The following is a 20,729-nucleotide window of genomic DNA, read 5'->3' as shown; positions in this document are numbered from 1 at the left end:
ACAGAAAGTATTCAGTTCACATATACACAAATCTTTACTACCAAGATAAAACATTGCATGCATATTGGTGCATCCCATTTGAAAATAGCTTCAATACCAGGAGCTAGATATATAGCTAGATACCTGGAGACTATGCTACAGTAAATAGGAAACAGCATGTCATTTTATCGCATCTAGGGACACAAATTTCTAATTCCATATTATAGGACCTGATCCATCTAAAGTTGGTCATTATTAATTCCCACTAAAACAAGTGGAATGAGTTCGTCATGATAAACTTGACTTCAACAGAGCATGCAGTCAGCCCAGTCTTGTGGGTATTGACTCAGAAGTGCTCCACTGAATTCAGCATTATTTGCTCCCTGGTAAAGATTGCATAAGATTCCAGCCTTAGTCGCCCCTAACTTTAGCTGTCTTGGGTCCTGTATGTACTGGAGATGTCTCACACGAAAACAACTAATATTTAATATTCTCCACTTCCTTTAACCTTTCTGTAGAGGGAACAGGGGAACCCTGTATTACCACAATATTTAGAAGTTTACAAACCACACACACCCCTCTTATTAGATCAATGCATATCACTCACACGCAGTCTTCAAGACCTCAACAATGTTGAGTTAAAAACCACTCCCCGCTGCAATAGATTCATCTCCTTGCTCACTACATATAAATTGTGATTCAGACCCCCAAAATAACACCATTATGTGCATTGTACCTCTTACAGACACCCCCATACAATTCTTTGCTCTCTCCTTCTCTCTCTATTCCTCTGTGTGTGTATGTGTGTGTGTTTCTTTTCACATTTTATACTGTAAATAATCATGAGTGAATTGTCTATATCATAGTTCTGTGATACACTGGAGACCCCTATTGGTGAGATGTTGACAGTGACAACTATAAGAGGAACAGTTTGGTTAATTCAAGAATGAAGTCAGGAAACCATCTCCTGAAGCACTTGTTTAATTTGAATATATTAAAAGGGCAAGCAGCATCATTTGGCCCCATCCATACACACTGCACAGAACAGCACATGTAAAATGTATATATTTTTGCTAAAAAAAAAAATCTTCCTGAGTACAAAAATGCTTCTGACTGAAAACAAAAGAACAATGTGACAAAAATGTGTTACTTGAAAGTGTATGTCAATCATCACAGTGGAACATGTATATTTATCATCATTGCTAAGGGAAAGGGTTCATCCATGCTAATCCACCACCACCACCAATGACTTTCAGAGAATGATGGGATGCATCTGCTGGATCATGCACAGTCCTGTGTGATCAAGAATCAAGAGCATCTGCTATGACATTGCAAGAGAGGCTGAAATGCATCTCTTATTTTGCATGCAGTGTCAGTCAGGTCCCTAAAAATATTGCCACTTGACTTGTTTGTGCAGTTGGGCCAGTCCTGGTTCAACAAATGGCATTGTCTGTCATTGCACTTTTCATCTAAATTATTGTTATAAATTGAGCTACCATGTTTATCCTGTGTGAAGAAGTTCCACTGATTTCAAAGGGGCAGATAGGTGTACACAGGATAGCAGTGTCAAAACAAAATAGCTACCACTTCTTCATCACCAACATTAATGTGACTATTTAAATCTATTTTTCAAAGGGGCACCCTTGAATAGAATTGAACTTTCAGGTAATTTCTAAAACAGAAGACAAAAAAAAAACCCCAAAACCACACCTTGACCCTAGAAGAACAGCCAGTGTGGTGTAGTGGTTAGGATGCTGGACTAGGACCAGAAAGACCCGAGTTCAAATCCCCATTCAGCCATGAGACTTGCTGGGTGACTCTGGGCCAGTCACTTCTCTCTCGGCCTTACCTACTTCACAGGGTTATTGTGAGGAGAAACCTAAGTATGTAGTACACTGCTCTGGGCTCCTTAGAGGAAGAGCAGGATATAAAATATAAAACTAAATTATAAATAAATAAATAAATAAATAAATAAATAAATAAATAGATAGATAGCTGTGTAAACCCAGCCTTCAAGAATGGGTGTCCATGACAGGCCTATTCAGATGGGCCTATTCAGACATAATGCTGTACATGTACACAGGGTTCTGTACACTTGCACATATTTTGTGTGTGAATGACTATGCTTGTGTTCATTTTAAAAGTGAATAGTCCCTCTAAAATGCCAGGGCCAGACAGGTAGTATACTAAAGTAAAGTTGTGCCGTCGAGTCGGTGTCGACTGCTGGCAACCACAGAGTCCTGTGGTTTTATTTGGTAGAATACAGGAGGGGTTTACCATTGCCATCTCCTGTGCAGTATGAGATGATGCCTTTCAGCATCTTCCTTTATCACTGCTGCCCGATATAGGAGTTCCCCATATTCTGGGAAACACACCAGCGGGGATTCGAACCAACTACCCTTTTGCTCGCTAGGCAAGTTACTTCCCTGCTGCACCATTACTGCATGTAAAATTAGCATAACATGACTAAAGCAGAGGTGTGTTTCTTTGATCTGGTTCAGCTAAATACATTTGAGATGAAAGTCTAGGAACAACATATAAAAACAGAATATTTAAAAGGGTCCATCTCTGCAGAAATCAACAGATACGACACAAACAAGAACATGAGCTAACCTATCTTAAAGGGTGAGAATAGGAATTCATACATTTTGTTTGTGAAAAATCTGCATATTTATTTACATATATGCATTTTTATGTGGTTCGTATTGATGTCGGCAGTATAAATGACATCCACATTTGCTCACACAATGGCTCATTAGGCTGGGTGGTGGGGTTTCAGTATCAACACAGGGTGGTTAACCCAGCCCTTGCCCTGGAATCCAAACCCAGTCCCAGCACACCAGCAGCCATCAGATTACTGCCCAGGAGCTTCGAGCCTAGCATCTGCATTGCACAGCTGGAACAGCAGCACAGGTCAAGATAGCAGAACCTCGGCTTGCTCTGCTGCAACTACAACTCTCCAATCATGATCAGGCTGCCATAAAACGAAACTTGGAAAACACTGCATAAAATATTGATCTAATCGATTTAATGCAGTACAAAATGCCCATAACGTATTATTTACGCTTTTGTCATACAAACTGAGCTAGCAGAGACCTTCTACCAAGATTATCAGACTTCCAACAGAGCTCTTCGTCTTCCACCAAACAAAAGTCATTGGACACAATCCATTTGCACAATCCAGCATCATTATGCTGTTTGGGGCTGTTGTTGTTTCCAATGGACTGAAGTCTGTCTAACTGCATGGGATGGCTACTGCCTAAGTCAAGATGGCTGGCTACTTAAAGATAGCCACCATTAAAAGCCCACCAGCAAAACTGTATTGATTGGCTAACTGATCCATGTGTTGTTTTAATAACCAGCCATATGTCCCAATGAGCCCTCCAAGTGTAAGACTCTGCAGTCCACCAGTGAAGGGACCAGGGGAGCTGCATAGCCAGGAAGGTGAAGCAGCTTGCTTGTGGATGGTGACAGAAGCGGGTTGCAGGATTTTTTTAAAGAGAAGTTTATCTAACTGCAGAAGAGTGAGTGAAGGCTGGGTGAAGAAAGAGCATTGATGAGCCAGGATGGAAAGAAGGGCAGGACCAGCTGAGGAGTTTTCATCCTTCTTAGTTACATTTTTATTATCTGATTTTAAGTGTGTGCATGTGTATGCACGCAAGTGTGCTCTGATTCTCTGGGGCTGATCAGGCTAGAAAACCCAATAAATACAATATCAATAAATCACACTTATATGTGTGGTTGTTGCTCATGGGCACAATTGAGTTAGCATTACACATCTCTAGTATGAGCTAATGGGTGTGTTAAATGGACGAAGGTCATCAGCAGAGGCGTAACTAGGGAAAACGGCGCCTGGGGCAAGCACTGAAATTGCGCCCCCCCCTGCCGTGTCCCCCCCGCCACCCCCCCAACATACATCTGACTGACACACATGTTTCAGAAAACTTTTATTTTAAAAATTACAAAAATTACCAAAAATTTCAAAATGCACTACATACTTAGGTTTTCCCTCACAACAACCCTGTGAAATTGGCTTGTATCTCAAACATCAGAATTATGATGCAATGATGATTATTATGATTATGATGCCCCTCCCTCACACCCTGGTTCTGTTCCTGACTTTCCCTTGTGAGTGACTGTATTTTAACAAAACGAAAACCAAGGACTCCAAAGTAATTCGAGGGACTAGGGTGATAGTGCTAAAGACTCCTTATTCTCCCGCTGTTAAAGAAAGACTCCCCTTTTCCAAAACCGCGCACTATTTACACCAGAAAAGGTTTCAAATGGAGGGGGAAGCATTTATGCATTTATGCTTTGTTTTATGTTACAATTTCAAAGTTAGAAAAACTATAAAAGGGCCATTTTAGAGAAGATATGCACTGCCTTAGTTGCAAATCCTGCTTTTTTGAGATTCCCTGCAATTGAATAAAGCGATAATATACACCTTTGCTATTTAAATTGGTTGGAGAGTATTTATGACAATAAAAAATGAAATGGCATTTCAGATGCAACATTGGTTGCCTAAGACCACTCAGATTTAACTAATCTTCATCACATTGACAAAAAGAGCAATTAAAATTAAAATCCATGACTAAAACCAAACCACTTTGGGGTTGTTTTTAATGAAAGGTGGTATATAAATTTAACAATAAATGTTTAGAAGTATATACTTTCACCCCCTGCCCAACCTACAATTAATTCCAGCTTATTTTCAAAGGGCTTCAAGTTTTATTTACAAATTGCTTGGCAGCACCAATGTTTAAGGAATCGCTAATTGCTCCTAATGATAGTTTTACTTATTGTTAAATTTATATACCACCTTTCATTAAAACATTCTCTGTTCATCTGATTTTCAGTCTGGTTAATTAAATCGGTGGAGGTTTAGACTTTCCTGATGGGCTGAAACAGCTAATCCATTTTGATGATGACATATAATTAAATTAGCTTGCATTACATAGTGAAAAAGTCCAGGAAGGGAGAGATGGGGGGATGTGGAACCCAAGGTTCCACATCCCCCCATCTCCCCCTCCCTGAACCTTTTCAGTTAAAACGTGGTTAGATTATAGGGGAGGAAGGACTTGAATGAGCAAAACGGGGAACTGGTTCGGGCGTTCAGGAAGTTGTTCAGAAGAGGGAGTTGTTTAGGAAGTTTGCTCTGGTGCGTGTCCTCCTCTCGACGCATGCGCGACTGGTGGCGGGGCTGTGGGGCGCGCCGGGGAGTGAGAGTCAGAGACTTGGACTATGAAGACGCCGTGGCGCCCAGTGCTGGATGAGCAATGCCAATGGTGGGGGGGCACGCCGGGACCGGGGGAGGGGGACTGCTCTGCAAAAAAAAAAATCAAAAACATTTTTTTTCTGGCAAATCGGCGGGGGCACTTTTTGGCGCCCCCTGCCAAGTGGCGCCCGGGGCACGTGCCCCCCCCCATAGTTACGCCTATGGTCATCAGTTGTTTTCAGGTAACTTGGAAATTATCTCCAATGGAATCAAATAGATTTCCTGTGCATTCTACATTTTCTATCCTCCATATCCCAGGTTAACTATAATTATCAGGTGAGGACTGGAGTACATTCACATTGCTAATATATTTTTAGAAATGAAGCCACAAGCCTCTCCACTTCCCGGTCTCAGAAAGAGTAGATCTATTTATTCATAGCATCATGAATAAATAGATCAAAGCTTCTTCAAAGCAAAACAACACACCCACTTCTCAGGGTGTGCTGAGAGAGAATGGCTACTGCCAGAAGTTCCACCCTTCATTGTTGATGGATGATGATACCTGCAAGGCTGATTTTGCAGGGCTTTGGAGCTGAGCTACCTGACCAAGAGCTCCAGGTCCAGCATCTACAAACTGCATAGCTGGAACAGCAGCACAAAGGAACATGGCAGAACCTCTGTCTGCTCTGCTGCAACTACAACTACCCAACCATGATAAGGCTGCTATAGAAAGAAACGTTGCAAACATTACATAAAATATGGATCTAATGTATGCTTGTTTTTTTCTTGGGTGAGGAGCAGCCATGAGGGGCCCTACTATGACTGGTACTGTGATGTGGGCAAGGATGGCCACCATTTAACTCATTTCCTAGCCATGGTCCTGATCCAGATTCTGCCCCCTCCACCATGGATGTTGTTTTCCCCAGGAAGAAAGGAGCTCCCATTGGTATTGATGAGAGTTTCCCTCCAAGGATAAATAGCAACTGTGGCAGGGCCCTGATCCGGATCAGGACCACAATGGGGAAAATGCCTTCAAGTTTCACTGTGGTTCCAGACTGGAGCTCCCAGTCTGGGAGCAGACACATCTTGGGGAGCAGACACATCTTGGGGAGGTGAGCAAGCTTTTCTAAGCATGTAGAAGACACATCTTGGGGAGGTGAGCAAGCTTTTCTAAGCATCTAGCCTTTCCCCCCTTCAAACCAACTAACAGGAGGAGGGGAGATTTTCAGGGGCTGGTTTCTCTTTAAGGGATAAGTCCTAGTCTCTGTGTGTGGGTTCGTAATTGCAAGGGTTAGAATTTGAAAGGGTTAGAGAACTCCAGTGTTTGTTGTTTGTCCCTGCAAAGGTTAGAATTTGCAAGAGTTAGGGAACTCCAGTGTTTGTTGTTAGTCCCTGCAAGGGTTAGAATTTGCAAGGGTTAGCTAACTCCGGTGTTTGTTGATTGTCCCTGCCTGGAGGGGGTGGAGTCAGATAGAGCTGTGGGAGGCCCCACATTCCTTTGACTCACATCCTGTGTCAGTTGAAAGACTACTCTCTACATAAGAGGTGTAGGGCTGAGAGCATAGGAGTTTTGCAGGAGTTTAGCGGGAAGTGTGCGGGGGAGCCTGGAACAAGACCCAGTGATCACAAGGAGACTGGTGGAGAAGAGAACGTTAGTACAAATCCCTTCCTCATATTCTTGGGAAAGGCTGCTTGGACAGTAAATACCTGACCATTACAGCTGAGACCTATCCTTCTAATAAGCTATCTCTAAATACTGTAAACAGCCAACAAAAAACAGTATGAAGATAGAAGGCCAGCAGGGGAGGGGGCATTTCCCAGTGTATTGCACAGAATGCCACATGTATGACTATTTGCCCCATTTGCAAATAGTCATGGTTGTGTGCTCAGTGCAAGGAGCTCCTGGCTCTCAGGGAGCAAGTTCGTTCCCTTGAGACCAAGTTGGCAGATCTGGAGAAGCTCAGAGAGACAGAGAGGCATGTGGACGAGACCTTCAGGGATGTGATAGAAACATCCCACTCCAGGGCTGACAGCTCCTCTGCTGCCAGAGAGAATGAGGGTCTCGGGCAAGGAGGACATTGGTTTGAGAAAGAGGGAGATGCTCCTTTAGAAGGGACCCCTTCCATGGATGATGAGCCCATATCCTCTCGCACAGGATGTCCAGGACCCACAAAGTAGCATTCTCATAAATGCTACCTGTTCCACGCGCAGGTACAGTGAGACAGGCAGAGCTGAGGTGTTTCAATGTGTTGGTGCCAAGAGGAGGGGTTTAGATTTGTTAGGCACTGGGATGCATTTTGGGGTAAGCAAGGCCTGTACAAAAGGGACGGGCTGCACTTGAACCAAGATGGAACCAGACTGCTGGTGCTTAAAATCAAAGAGGTTGCAGAGCAGCTTTTAAAATGATGCCTGGGGAACAGCCAATGGGAGCTGGGCAGTATCCCGTTTGGCAAAAGCCATCCTTTAAAGTGTGAGGCTGTAAAGGATTCAGATAAAACAGAAGGGGACAGAGTAATACCACATAAAGAGCAGATGGGAGACTGTGCCAGCTGGTCAAAGAGTAAAAAGAAAGATAGCATACATCAGGGGAGAGATTCAGCATATAGGTGCTTATATGCCAATGCCAGAAGCCTCCGAGCCAAAATGGGTGAGCTGGAATGCTTGGTGGCTAACGCAGAAATAGTGGAACAGTGAGAACCAGTGGGACACTGTTATCCCTGGATATAAACTCTATAGAAAGGACAGGGAGGGGTGGCCCTGGAGGTGGAGTAGCACTGTATGTTAAAGAAAGCATAGAATCTAACAAGCTAGAAAACCTGGGTGGACTGGAGTCCTCCACAGAAACCCTGTGGGTAACAATACAAGGCCTGAAAGGGAATGTGCTACTGGGGACATGCTATTGCCCTCCTGATCAAAACGCTGACAGTGACTGGGAGTTGCAGGAGGAAATCAGGGAGGCGTCAAGGAGAGGCAGGGCTGTAATCATGGGTGACACACATAGACTGGGTAAATTCACAATCAGGTCATGACAAAGAGGTCAAATTTCTAGATACACTAAATGACTATGCCCTAGAACAGTTGGTCTTGGAACCGACCAGAGAGAAGGCAACCTTGGACTTAATTCTGAGTGGCACCCAGGATCTGGTGCAGGATGTCAGTGTCATCGATCCTTTAGGGAATAGTGACCATAGTGCCATCAAATTCAGCATACATGCGGGGAGAGAATCACCAAGGAAGTCTAACACAGACATTTTTTGATTTTTATTTATTTTTTATTTATTTATCGTTGCATTTATATACCGCCTTTCATTAAAAGACAACCCCAAGGCGGTTTACAAAAGTTAAAACATACAATAAAAAGACAATAAAAACATTAAGCTAAAAAATATAAAAACATATAAAATACAGGCATAAAAACAATACAACAGATAACATTTTGAATTTCAGAAGAGGAAACTTCTCTAAAATGAGGAGTATGGTGAAAAGAAAGCTGAAAGGGAAAATCAGGAGAGTCACTTCGCTCCAGAGTGCATGGGGTTTACTCAAAACCACAGTACTAGAAGCCCAGTTTGATTGTTTATCCAAAAAGAGGAAAGGTACCACTACGTCCAGGAAGATGCCAGCATGGCTAACGGGTACTGTCAAGGAAGCCATAAAAGGGAAGAAGACTTCCTTCCGAAATTGGAAGGCCTGTGCAAATGAAGAGAACAGAAAGGAATACAAACTCTGGCAAAAGAAATGCAAGGCAACAATAAGGGAGGCAAAAAGAGAGTTTGAGGAACATTTAGCTAAAAGCATCAAGGGGAATAACAAAAACTTCTTTAAATAGATCAGAAGCAGGAAACCTGCCAGGGAGGCAGTTGGACCATTAGACAATGAGGGAGTGAAAGGGATTATTAAGGAGGATATGGAGGTTGCAGAGAATCTAAATCAATTATTTGCATCCGTCTTCATGGCAGAGGATACTGAGCATATACCTGTTCCTGAACCAGGCTTTTCAAGGATGGCGGCTAAAGAACTGAGTCAGATAGAAATGACGAGAGATGATGTTCTAAACTGCCTGGAAAAACTGAAAACTAACAAATCACCAGGACCGGATGGCATCCATCCAAGAGTCCTCAAAGAACTCAAATGTGAAATTGTTGACCTCCTTGCTAAAATATATAACTTATCCCTGCAATCAGGTTCTGTACCAGAGGACTGGAGAGTAGCAAATGTAACACCAATTTGCAAGAAGGGATCCAGGGGTGATCTGGGAAATTACAGGCCAGTTAGCTTAACATCCGTTCCAGGCAAATTGATGGAAAGCATCCTCAAGGATAAAATTGTAAAGCACCTAGAAGAACAGGCCCTGCTTGGAGTGAACCAGCATGGGTTCCACAAAGGTAAATCTTGCCTCACCAACCTTTTGGAGTTCTTTGAGAGTGTCAACGAGTGTGTGGATCAAGGTGATCCAGTTGACATAGTATACCTGGACTTCCAAAAAGCTTTTGACAAATTTCCTCATCAACGTCTCCTGAGGACATTTAGCGGTCATGGGATAAGGGGGAAAGTACATGTGTGGATTGCTAACTGGTTGAAAGACAGGAAACAGAGGGTAGGTATAAATGGAGAGTTTTCGCAATGGAGGGAAGTAAGAAGTGGGGTCCCCCAGGGATCTGTACTGGGACCAGTGCTTTTTAATTTATTCATAAATGATCTAGAAGCAGGGGTAAGCAGCGAGGTGTCCAAATTTGCAGATGATACCAAACTCTTTCGGGTAGTGAAATCCATAACTGATTGTGAAGAGCTCCAAAAGGATCTCTCCAAACTGGGTGAGTGGGCGACAAAGTGGCAAATGCAGTTCAATGTTGGCAAGTGTAAAGTGATGCACATTGGGACGAAGAACCCCAACTTCAAGTATATGCTGATGGGATCTGAGCTGTCGGTGACTGACCAGGAGAGGGATCTTGGGGTCGTGGTGGATAGCTCGTTGAAAGTGTCAACTCAATGTGAGGCAGCTGTAAAAAAAGGCCAATTCCATGCTAGGGATCATTAGGAAGGGGATTGAAAATAAAAATGCTAATATTATAATGCCCTTATACAAAACTATGGTTCAGCCACACCTGGAGTACTGCGTACAATTCTGGTCACCACATCTAAAAAAGGACATTGTAGAACTGGAAAAGGTGCAGAAGAGGGCAACCAAGATGATCAAGGGTCTAGAGCACCTTTCTTATGAGGCTAGGCTACAACACCCAGGGCTATTTAGTTTAGAAAAAAGATGACTGCGGGGAGACATGATAGAGGTTTATAAAACCATGCATGGTGTGGAGAAAGTGGATAATGAGAAATTCTTCTCCCTCTCCCATAACACTAGAACCAGGGGTCATCCCATGAAATTGATTGCCGGGAAATCTAGGACCAACAAATGGAAGTACTTTTTCACACAACGCATAATCAACTTGTGGAATTCTCTGCCACGAGATGTGGTGACAGCCAACAACCTGGATGGCTTTAATAGGGATTTGGATAACTTCATGGAGGAGAGGTCTATTGATGGCTACTAGTCGGAGGGCTGTAGGCCACCTCTAGCCTCGGTGGCGGGGTGCCTCTGGGTACCAGTTGTAGTGGAGTAACAGCAGCAGAGAGGGCATGCCCTGAACTCCTGCCTGTGGCTTCCAGCAGCATCTGGTGGGCCACTGTGCGAAACGGGATGCTGGACTACATGGGTCTTGGGCCTGATCCAGCAGGGCTATTCTTATGTTCTTATGTTCTCCCCACAGCTGCCATTTATTAAACAAAGTTAAGTATGTCAGGACAAATTAGGTGTTTTAACTAAACCTGTTGTTTGACCCAGAGCCAAACCATTGGCCCATCAACCTCAGTGCTCTCCCTCTCACAGTGACTTTCCAAGGCCTCAAGCACAGATTAGTTAGATTACTTTAAACTGGAGATATGGGGGTTTGAACCTAGGACCTTCCGCATGAAAAGGTCTGTGTCGTACCAGTGAGCTATGTTGCCTCACCTCTACCCTGCCCCCTTCCCCCCCACTATGAATATTCCACAGTTCTCCACTTGTTTCAATCTACTGTTCAGCCTCAAAAAGGGGGGGGGGATTGTTCAGTGGTAGACCATCTGCTTTGCATGCAGAAAGTCCCAAGTTCAATCCCTGGCATCTCTCAGACTTTGGCCTGAAAACTTGGAGAGCCTCTGCCAGAATGGACAATATTGAGCTGAATGGACCAATGGTCTGACTTGGTATAAACATAGCTTTCTATGTTTTTAGTACACATCTAGGGTATGATCCCAACTAACACAAATATTAAAATCTCTCCCATAGGCCTCTTTGATATCCACCACCATAAAAGGTCAAATAGTGGTGACAAAGTACGGGTAAGGACTTCTAGACCAAGGGCAGGAGCTTCTCAGTCCTAACTAAGCACGTTTGCTAAGAAGTCTCCCATTAGAGCAGTGAATTCTACTTAGTTAATATGTTTAAGATTGTAACCTAAATGTTTTTAAAAGTTGGCAGCCATGTCCTTATTATTGAAGTTAATTTCTGTATCAGTACAAAATTCTTGACATTTCTTGTTTCATTTGTCCTCGCAACAAACCTGTTTTAGGGTGAGAAAAAAACTGCATGCAGCGTTAAACCCACGCTTAGAAGATGGGCTTCAACCAAAAGCAGAATGGAAGTGGCCAATTGATGGTTAATGATCAGCTCTGTGGGGCCCCAATCTGCGTTGTGGGTTTTTTTGCAACAGATGGGCACTCTGGAGGAATTTTTGATGTGAAAATGCCATAAGGGGAAGTATTGAGCCACTTTCTTTCCAATGCACCACTCTCCGGGCGTGGATCAGGGCCCTGTACAGCTAGTTATTAAAAATAAAGGGACCACTTCCAAGAGAAATCTCTCTCTAATGGCAGGTTTAACGTCATGTGTAATTTGGCCTTAAGAGACAGCTTGGAGGTTCTCCTTGGTCCAGCACTGTTCCTAGAAAACCACCTGGCAGCCTTTGCTCAGGTTTGGGTAGTGTGCCAGCTGCAACCATTCCTTGGGAAGGCTGATCTGGCCTCCGTCACCCATGCCTCAGTCACATCACATTTGGATTATTGCAATGCGTTCTACATGGGGCTGCCAGATTGATTTCTGGGACCACACACAGTGCGGTCCCAGGAGAACCTCCAAGCTGTCTCTTAAGGCCATACATAATTACACCAATTATGAAGGCACTGCACTGGCTGCCTATTTGTTTCTGGGTACAATTCAAGGTGCTGGTTATTACCTTTAAAGCCCTTAATGGCTTGGGCGCTGGGTACCTTAGGGACCACCTGCTCCCAGCTGAATCTACCCACCTGACTAGATCATCTAGGAGGGCCCTGCTGTGTGTGTTGACACCTACGAAGGCTCATTTGTCAAGTACACAGGACAGGGCCTTCTCACTTCTCAGTGACTGCCCCCAGGCTGTGGAACTCACTCACAGTTGAGATCTGCAAGGCTTCTTCTCTCCCGGCCTTTCGGAGGAATCTGAAGACCACCTTTTATCTTGTTGCACCCTGGGGTCTTTCAACAAAGTGCGGTAAAAAAAAAAATTAAACAAATAAATAAATTTGGCCAAACCACTCAGTGAGCTATATGGTTGTGTCAGAATTTGAACTTGCATTCTGTATTCCTTGCAGCACACTATTCAGTGCCTTACACCAGTACCAGCTGGGGTTCTGCTGAAAGCTTGATTTTTCGATCGATCGATCGATCGATTGATTGATTGATTCATTCATTCATTCAATATATGACCTTTATGGATAAACGAAAAAATGACTACCCATTTCGTCACTCCTCCCATGAAACCTTCATAACTAATCTTGATCTGTCCTCAAATTGAAATGTAGAAAAGTGGGATCATCACGAATGGCCATGTGAAAACACAACATTGATCATATTATGATGATGATGATTTCTATACCGCCCTTCCAAAAATGGCTCAGAGTGGTTTACACAGAGAAATAACGAACAAATAAGATGGAACCCTGTCCTCAAAGGGCTCACATTCTAAAGAGCAATGTAAGATAGACACCACTGGAGGTCCTGTGCTGGGGGTGGATAGGGCCAGTTACTCTCCCCCTGCTATATAAAGAGAATCACCATCTTAAAAGGTGCCTCTTTGCCCAGTTAGCTGGGGTTACATAGTAACCCCTGCTAACATAGGGCTTACATAGTAAGAGACTCCTATGTGCTTCGCTAAGCATGCAATGTTTTGCACACTTGCCTATGAGGCTTACTGAACTTAGTGGCACTTACTTCTGAGTGAATGTGCATAGAATTAGGCTGCACAGCCTGGGCTTCTTTTGTACCAAATTAATTGGCCAACAAGCTAACCAACCCTTGCATAAGTAGAGCATGGCCTGGACCCCGAGCATCCTGCCTCTGTGCACACTGTGCAAACAAGGAAAACCTCCCCAAGGCTCACTGGTGCAGTTGAATACAAACACTCCTCAGGTCCTGCTGTGACTTGGCATACCCCATTGGACAGCTGGAAACTGAAAAGGAAAGGAGCGGCTGCCAATAATGAGCTACAAGGGATTTTCAATGCAAACTTTCCTGGAAACAGGCAGTTACTGACTTGATTATTATGCTAGAGGATATTGATATGATATGTGGCTTATAAACAGTCAAATGCGGGTGTCTGATGCGTAGGCTGGAACATCTATACCCTGTGCTTTTGTGTGTTTTGGCAATGAATGAAGCAGTGGAAAATATGAATACAATCCCTCGCATCCTTATATTTTGCCTAAAATAATCCTGGAGGCCAGCAGTTGCCTCAAATACCTTTTTATTACCTGCATCAAAAAAAGATTTTGCATAGTAGGGGTCATGAATGTGAGCCTCACACCTTTGCAGCTGTGGTTTACTGTAGATTGATTGCATACAGTAACTCTTTCATATCCCCCCCTCCCCCGGAACCACTTGCAATGAAGTGCTACCAACAGTCATTTTAAAAAGAAAAAAGAAAGATTGCTCATTTTACATTGCTGGAATATATAAAACAGTACTTAGCCTGCATTCCTGAGTAAAGACAATTCAAAGATGTAAATGAAATGGATTTAAGTCAAGGGCCTGTTTGCTCCATCACAATTAGTTTAGCGTAATATCATTTTTTAAAGTAAAGGAGAGACGTTTTCTAATTTGGCTTAAAAGCTTTGCCTGCTGAATGTGTTATAATAAATGCATGCTATAAAAAACAGGTACACTTATCCCATAAAGAAGCTTATTAACCAGACTGCTAATGCTGCAGAATCCAGCCTCCAGTAAACAATACTGTTTCTGTTAGAATATAATGATGCATAGTTGATTCCCTTTTAAATTGTGTGTAGCACTTTGGGACTGCATCCATTTACCAAAATAATGCCAAATTAGTAGTGTAAATATTGAAATCAGACTTTTCAGGCTAACCAGTGGCCTAATTTTCTCTTCAATCTGCTCTTAATCTCAATTCATCAATAACGCTGCCTTATTATAGGGCTTTGACAGCAAGCGAGGGCATTTGATAAATTATACATCTCAAGCCAGATTTAAAATTTGAAGCTCAAGTGCTAATTATCTGTACAGGCCTAGTTAATAACGAGATTCCTTGTTAAGTATCTGATCACAGCATGGGCATCATTTGTCAAGAAGCTCAAATCCACCTTGGAGACTGGCTCTTCGAATTCTCCCTTGCCTACCATATGTAAAATGGGGATCTTTGTTTCTATAATAACCTTTTATTAGGAAGCTGACATAATGATTAAGTTCACTGTAGACACACACAATGAATTAGACAATTACCCTTGCTGCTTTAAACTACTCAGGCTCCTAGCAAGACAAAATAATTAATATTGAATTTTAATTTGATGCGTTCCACATTTAAACCCCAATTTGCAAAGTACACCTGGAAAGCTGCTGCTGTTTCCTTGCAGTTTTGTGCTGATGAAATAAAGGCCCCCGCCGCTTGGATGTAAAAGCACAGAAGGCATGATACACCACAATCACTTCTCAGTGGAGCAAAGAATTTTCTAGCATTAATGGGAAAGGTAATTACCTAGGTCTAACTTTATAGCCTTTTCTCTAATGAAACTATAATCTCCCAGGCCGACGCGCTTTAAGCATTTACATGATTTTAACGATTTCATTGCCATAATGGTTTGTTGTTGCTCAGGCAAATTTTAAAATGAGGCACCTTAAAACAAAGATGCTAATTATATTCTGCATTAATCCCCCCCCCAATCCCTTTTTCAGTTCTTGGAATACAAGCAGTCTGAGGTGAGAGTGGCAGAACTTCAGTGTATAAAATATGGGCACTGTGTTTCCTTTGGCCATTGGCAGTGGGCACTGGTGATGGAAGTAAAGCCACAAAAGAGTGTTGCTACTGCACCTGTTAACAATAATTGGCCATAGTCCCTCCTGGCTGTGCTGTGATCTGTACATTCTTGAGGTCTTTCCCCATATCCACAAATGGGTCAAGTCATTCCTCAAACACCCTTTATCCAAGATCCATTTGGTAGCAGTGCACATGTGCAGCTGCCATTTTGTAAGATGTGTTGTTCTCGTTGTTAAATCTTGTCTTTCAAGAACAGTTACTTGGTGTTAGGTGCCAGAACCTGCCTTGATGAGCATTAAGATAGCATGATGTCTTCGCTTTTAAAAAAAGCTAGTATAATATTTTATTTCTTTAGATGCCCTCCTCAAGGTGGGAAATATGTACTATATGGAAGAAAGTACTTTTTCACATGCAGCATAATGAATTTATGGAATTCACTGCCATAGGTCTGTGGTGAGGGACACTAGCATACTTAGCTTTAAAAGGAAATGTTAAACCATTGCTTAGATTACTGGGGGAAAGAGAGGGCAGCCCTTAATGAAATCCATAAGCCCCATCTACTCCCAACTCTCTTAGTTTTAGCCAGATCATGGTGGTCCCACTGTAGGCTTTTAAAAACTGTAGCTAAGGGAGCTGACACAATAGATGACAAGGGTAATCATCTGGTCCCCTTGTAATTCAGGCACTAAAGTTAAAGTGTGCCATCAAGTTGATTTCAACTCCTGATGCTCACAGAGCCCTGTAGTTTTCTTTTGATAGAATACAGGAGGGGTTTACCACTGCAGTCTCCTGCACAATATGAGATGATGCCTTCCAGCATCTTCCTATATTGCTGCTGCCCAATATAGGTGTTTCCCATAGTCTGGGAAACATACCAGCGAGGACTTGAACTGGCAATCTTCTGCTTGTTAGTCAAGCATTTCCCTGCTGTGCCCCTAGATGAGACAAATTAATGGAGAAGGTACTATCAATGGCTATTGCTAAGGATGACTATATGAAACTCCATGTTCAGAGGCAGTATGCTGGTGTTGAGGGGGTAACCAGTGGGGAAAGGCTGTTCCCTTCATGCCCTGAAATGTGTGGACTTCCCAGAGACATTAGGCTGGCCGCTATGGGAAGCAGGATGCTGGACTAGATGGGCCTTTGGTCTCACCTAATGGGGCTCTTCTTGTCTGAAACACATAGAAAACCAAAGGCACCATTGGCCTTAAGTTCTTCTGTACCCACCCCATTCAAATTAATAGGAGTCACACAGGAGTAGAGCAGTGGTTTTTTTTCTTTCCCATTCATGTCAAGGGTGCTTATTCAGAAGAATTTGCATCTAAAGCTTCCTGTCCCAAAAGATCACACTTTAGGCCAGTTAGGAAATGCCAGCATTTATGAAAAGATTTTACTCTGTGACATTACAAGTACAGTTTTTCACACCATCAAGTCAAAACACAGTCTTTACTCATTCACAAAGGTCAACCCTATTTAACATTAACTCTTGTTCGGTATTTATCTCCACAACTTTTGCATGGTGAAATGAGCAAGAGGCTGTAATCAGTCTGCTCAATTTCTCACACATAATCTCATTTTTGATAGTTATGATGCTGGCATAGAATTAATCTCATAGTCCCCAGCCATGAAATGTGCATAATCTTGTATGTTTCCGCAACATCAAATAAGAATTACCAGCTGAGTTAAGAGGATTGCACTCTTAATTGGTTGCTCAAATTAGATTGGCTTCAGGTACAGTAGGGTTGCCAGCTCCAGACCCAGAGAGGACTCCCGAGGAGTCGCACAGAAGAGGAGAGTATACCAGGCAGTCCTTCTCTCTCTGCACTGCAACACTGTGGTAGCAAACAGAGTTTCTCAGAATCATGAGAATGCTAGACTTCACGTTTGGTTTGGTTTGGTTTGGTTTGAAAGTAAACTTCTGGCCCTCATGATTCTAGGTAGACACCTGAGAGCATTATCTCAAGTATTGGAGACAAGGGACACATTAAAAATTCAAAGTCATTGGCTGACATGATGCGCAGCATTACGGAGGTGTAACGCTGTGCTGTGGCGCAGTTGTGGACTTCAAGGGGAGCACTGTCTGCTCAGAAGGGATGGTTGAGCAACTAGCACTTCCACAACTTTCCCCATTGTCTCCCAGTGCGTTGACGAGTGTTCAGATATGTCAGCCAGTTGAAAATGTGGTGCTGCCAGGATATTAACTGGAGCCAGCCAGACATAGAAGGTACTTCTGACACTGTTCTGTCTTCACTGGCGGTGGCTGCTGTGTATCCAGACTAGGGTTGTGTGTTTTGTTTTGTTTTCTGTTTTGTTTTTGGCCCAAATCCGAAACATCCCCATTTTGTTCTTTGTTCGAAATCAGCCAATCCGAAACACCCCAATTTTGTTCTTTGTTCAAAATTGCAAAATCCGAATCTGAAACGTTTTGGATTTTAAAAAATGGCCCTGGGGGAAAACTAGTGGGTGGAGGTGGTAGTGCCCAATGGGTGGAAACTACCACCCAAATTTCAGAGGAATTGAGCGAAGGGCTGATTTTTGGTGAATTTTTGAAGTTTAAGATTTTTCCCATAGGGAATAATGGAGGTTTCAGCAACAGTATAGCTTCATGTTGGGGGGAAAGGGGTGGCCCAGAGCAGGGCAGGGTGGGTGGTAGTGCCCAGTGGGGGCAAGGAAGCTGCCAGAATTATTTCAAAGGAACTGGGCAGAGGGCTGATTTTTAAAGATGTAATGGAGTTTGCGCATCTGTAAAGTTCTTCCCCATAGGGAATGATGGACCTCCATAATTCCTACCCCATAACTGTACTTGGGGGGCACCAGGGTGGTCCAGAGCGAGTGGTGGTGTAGAGCACATTGGGTGCCAACCACCCCCATGGGTTGCTAACCCATGGGGTACTGGGTTCTGTTGTTTCTGAGATGTTTTGAGTGTAGATTCAGATTCTCTGGTAGCATATGAGAGTGGATTCATGGTTTGTCCTTGAAAATCTCATATGCTACCAAAGAATCTACACTCAGAACACCTCAGAAACAACAGAACCCAGCACTCCATGGGTTAGCAACCCATGGGGGTGGTTGGCACCCTATGTGCACTACACCACCACTTGCTCCCGGCCACCCCAGTGCCCCCCAGGTGGAGTTATGGGTCTGCTGAAACCTCCATTATTTCCTAGGGGGGGAACCTTAAAGAAGCGTAAACTTCAACAATTTCTAAGAAATCAACCCTTTGCCCTATTCCTTTGGAATCTGGGTTGTGGCAGGCACCCCTTGGGGCACTGCCACCCAACCCACTGTTTTGCCCCTCATGCCCCCTTTCTGCCCCAAATCTGCCCCAAAGACATGTCAACTCCAGAAATTCTTTAAAAATCAGCCCTTTCCCCTATTCCTTTGGAATCTGGGTGGCAGCAGGCACCCATTGGGGCACTACCACCTGAACCACTCTTCTGCCCCCAAAGCCCCCTTTCTGCCCTGAATCCACCCCAAATAACATCAACATCACACATTAACAACAGCAGAGCTTTGGAAAAAATCAGGCAGATTTCTAAAGGTCATGCACATGCACATCCCCCCCGCCTGAAATGCAATTGATCTACACACAACAGTGTGAAACAACAACAATGAAATGCACACTGCCTCACTAGCCAATGAGGGTAAAATTTACCCTTAAATTTGCTTAAAAGGAATAAGGAGGCAATGGCCAGCAGATCAGCCCATGCTTTCGCTGGCCAATCTGCACGCTGGAAGGGCTTGAAATTCAAACAGATGTCAAAACTCAAAATGGAGACTGAAGGAGAAAGACTTTTTGCGATTGCAAAAATGGAGTTCCAAAACAGCCAAAACAACAAAATGTTTTGTATCTGAAACAGGGATGTTTTGTTTTGGCTACAAATTTTTCTGTTTTGAGCACTGGGTGTTTTGTTTTGGCTACAAAACAGCCGAATTGGCCTGTTTTGTGCACAAAACATTTCATATCCAAAACGAAAGGCACATCCCTAATCCAGACCCAGTTCAGTGTTTCTTCTTCCTACAATTAACTGACAGAAGCCAAATAACAAGGATGGCCTCCTTCTATATGTTCTTATCCACACACATTGCCTTCTATTTGTTGGGAATTCTCTCTGGTAAGAGATACCCTTCTTATAGCAGACTGCACAGAGGCACAACACAGCGGAGTCTGCCCAGGCATGCGTGTATGCTAAGAGTAAAATAACTTGGAGCCAGTTCATAGTTTCAAATCAATATATGAAGTATTTATTAGTGAACTCCATTCTAGATAGTAAAGTGGAGAGATAGTATCTCTAATCTAGCTAGCTAGCTGGATGCACATGGATGCATCTCTGCCCACATGGTGCAGGGAGAGAGAGGAGCTTGCTAGGGATGTGCAAAAAATTTCGGGCACAGAACGATCTGTGCCCAAAATGAACAAAAACTTCTGAGGTGTGAATTCTCATTCTATCATAGCAAATGAGATTTTTTTCAATTAAACAACTCTCATGACCCCACTTTCACTTTTTCACACTTTCCTTTACTATGAATAATATTAGGAAGTAATCAATTTAGCACACTTCACCTTATGAAGACAAACCTCATACAAATAAATTCACCATAATTCACCCCTCTGCCCAATCACTCTTAAATTGGGGATGGGTGGTAGCCTCCACCCATTAGGCACTATCTACCAGCCCACCCCACTCCTTTGGGGCAGATCCACTTTCTGCCCCCAATCTGCCCCAAAGACACCCAAACTTCAAAAATTCTCAAAAAATCAGCCCTCTGCCCAATCCCCCTGAAATGGGGGTGGTAGCCTCCACCCATGAGGCACTACCACCCCACCCCCACTATTTTGGGGCAGATCCACTTTCTGCCCCCAAACTGCCCCAAAGTCACTAAAACTTCAAAAATTCTCAAAAAATCAGCCCTTTGTCCAAACCCCCTGAAATTGGGGTGGTAGCCTCCACCCATTAGGCACTACCATCCCACCCCACTATTCTGCCCCAGGCCCCACTTTCTGCCCCAATATGCCCCAATCTGCCCCAAAGACATGAAATTTTCAGAAATTTACCAAAAATCAGCCCTTGGCCCAATCCCCCTGAAATTGGGGTGGTAGCCTGCACCCATTAGGCACTACCACCCCACCCCACTCCTTTTGCCCAGATCCCATGCTATGCCCCCGAACTGCCCCAAAGTCACTAAAACTTTAAAAA

This window comes from Hemicordylus capensis, chromosome 1, assembly GCF_027244095.1.
Source record: "Hemicordylus capensis ecotype Gifberg chromosome 1, rHemCap1.1.pri, whole genome shotgun sequence".
In the NCBI taxonomy this organism is placed as follows: Eukaryota; Metazoa; Chordata; class Lepidosauria; order Squamata; family Cordylidae; genus Hemicordylus; species Hemicordylus capensis.
The sequence above is the reverse complement of the archived record's forward strand: the minus strand, read 5'-3'. Positions refer to the sequence as shown.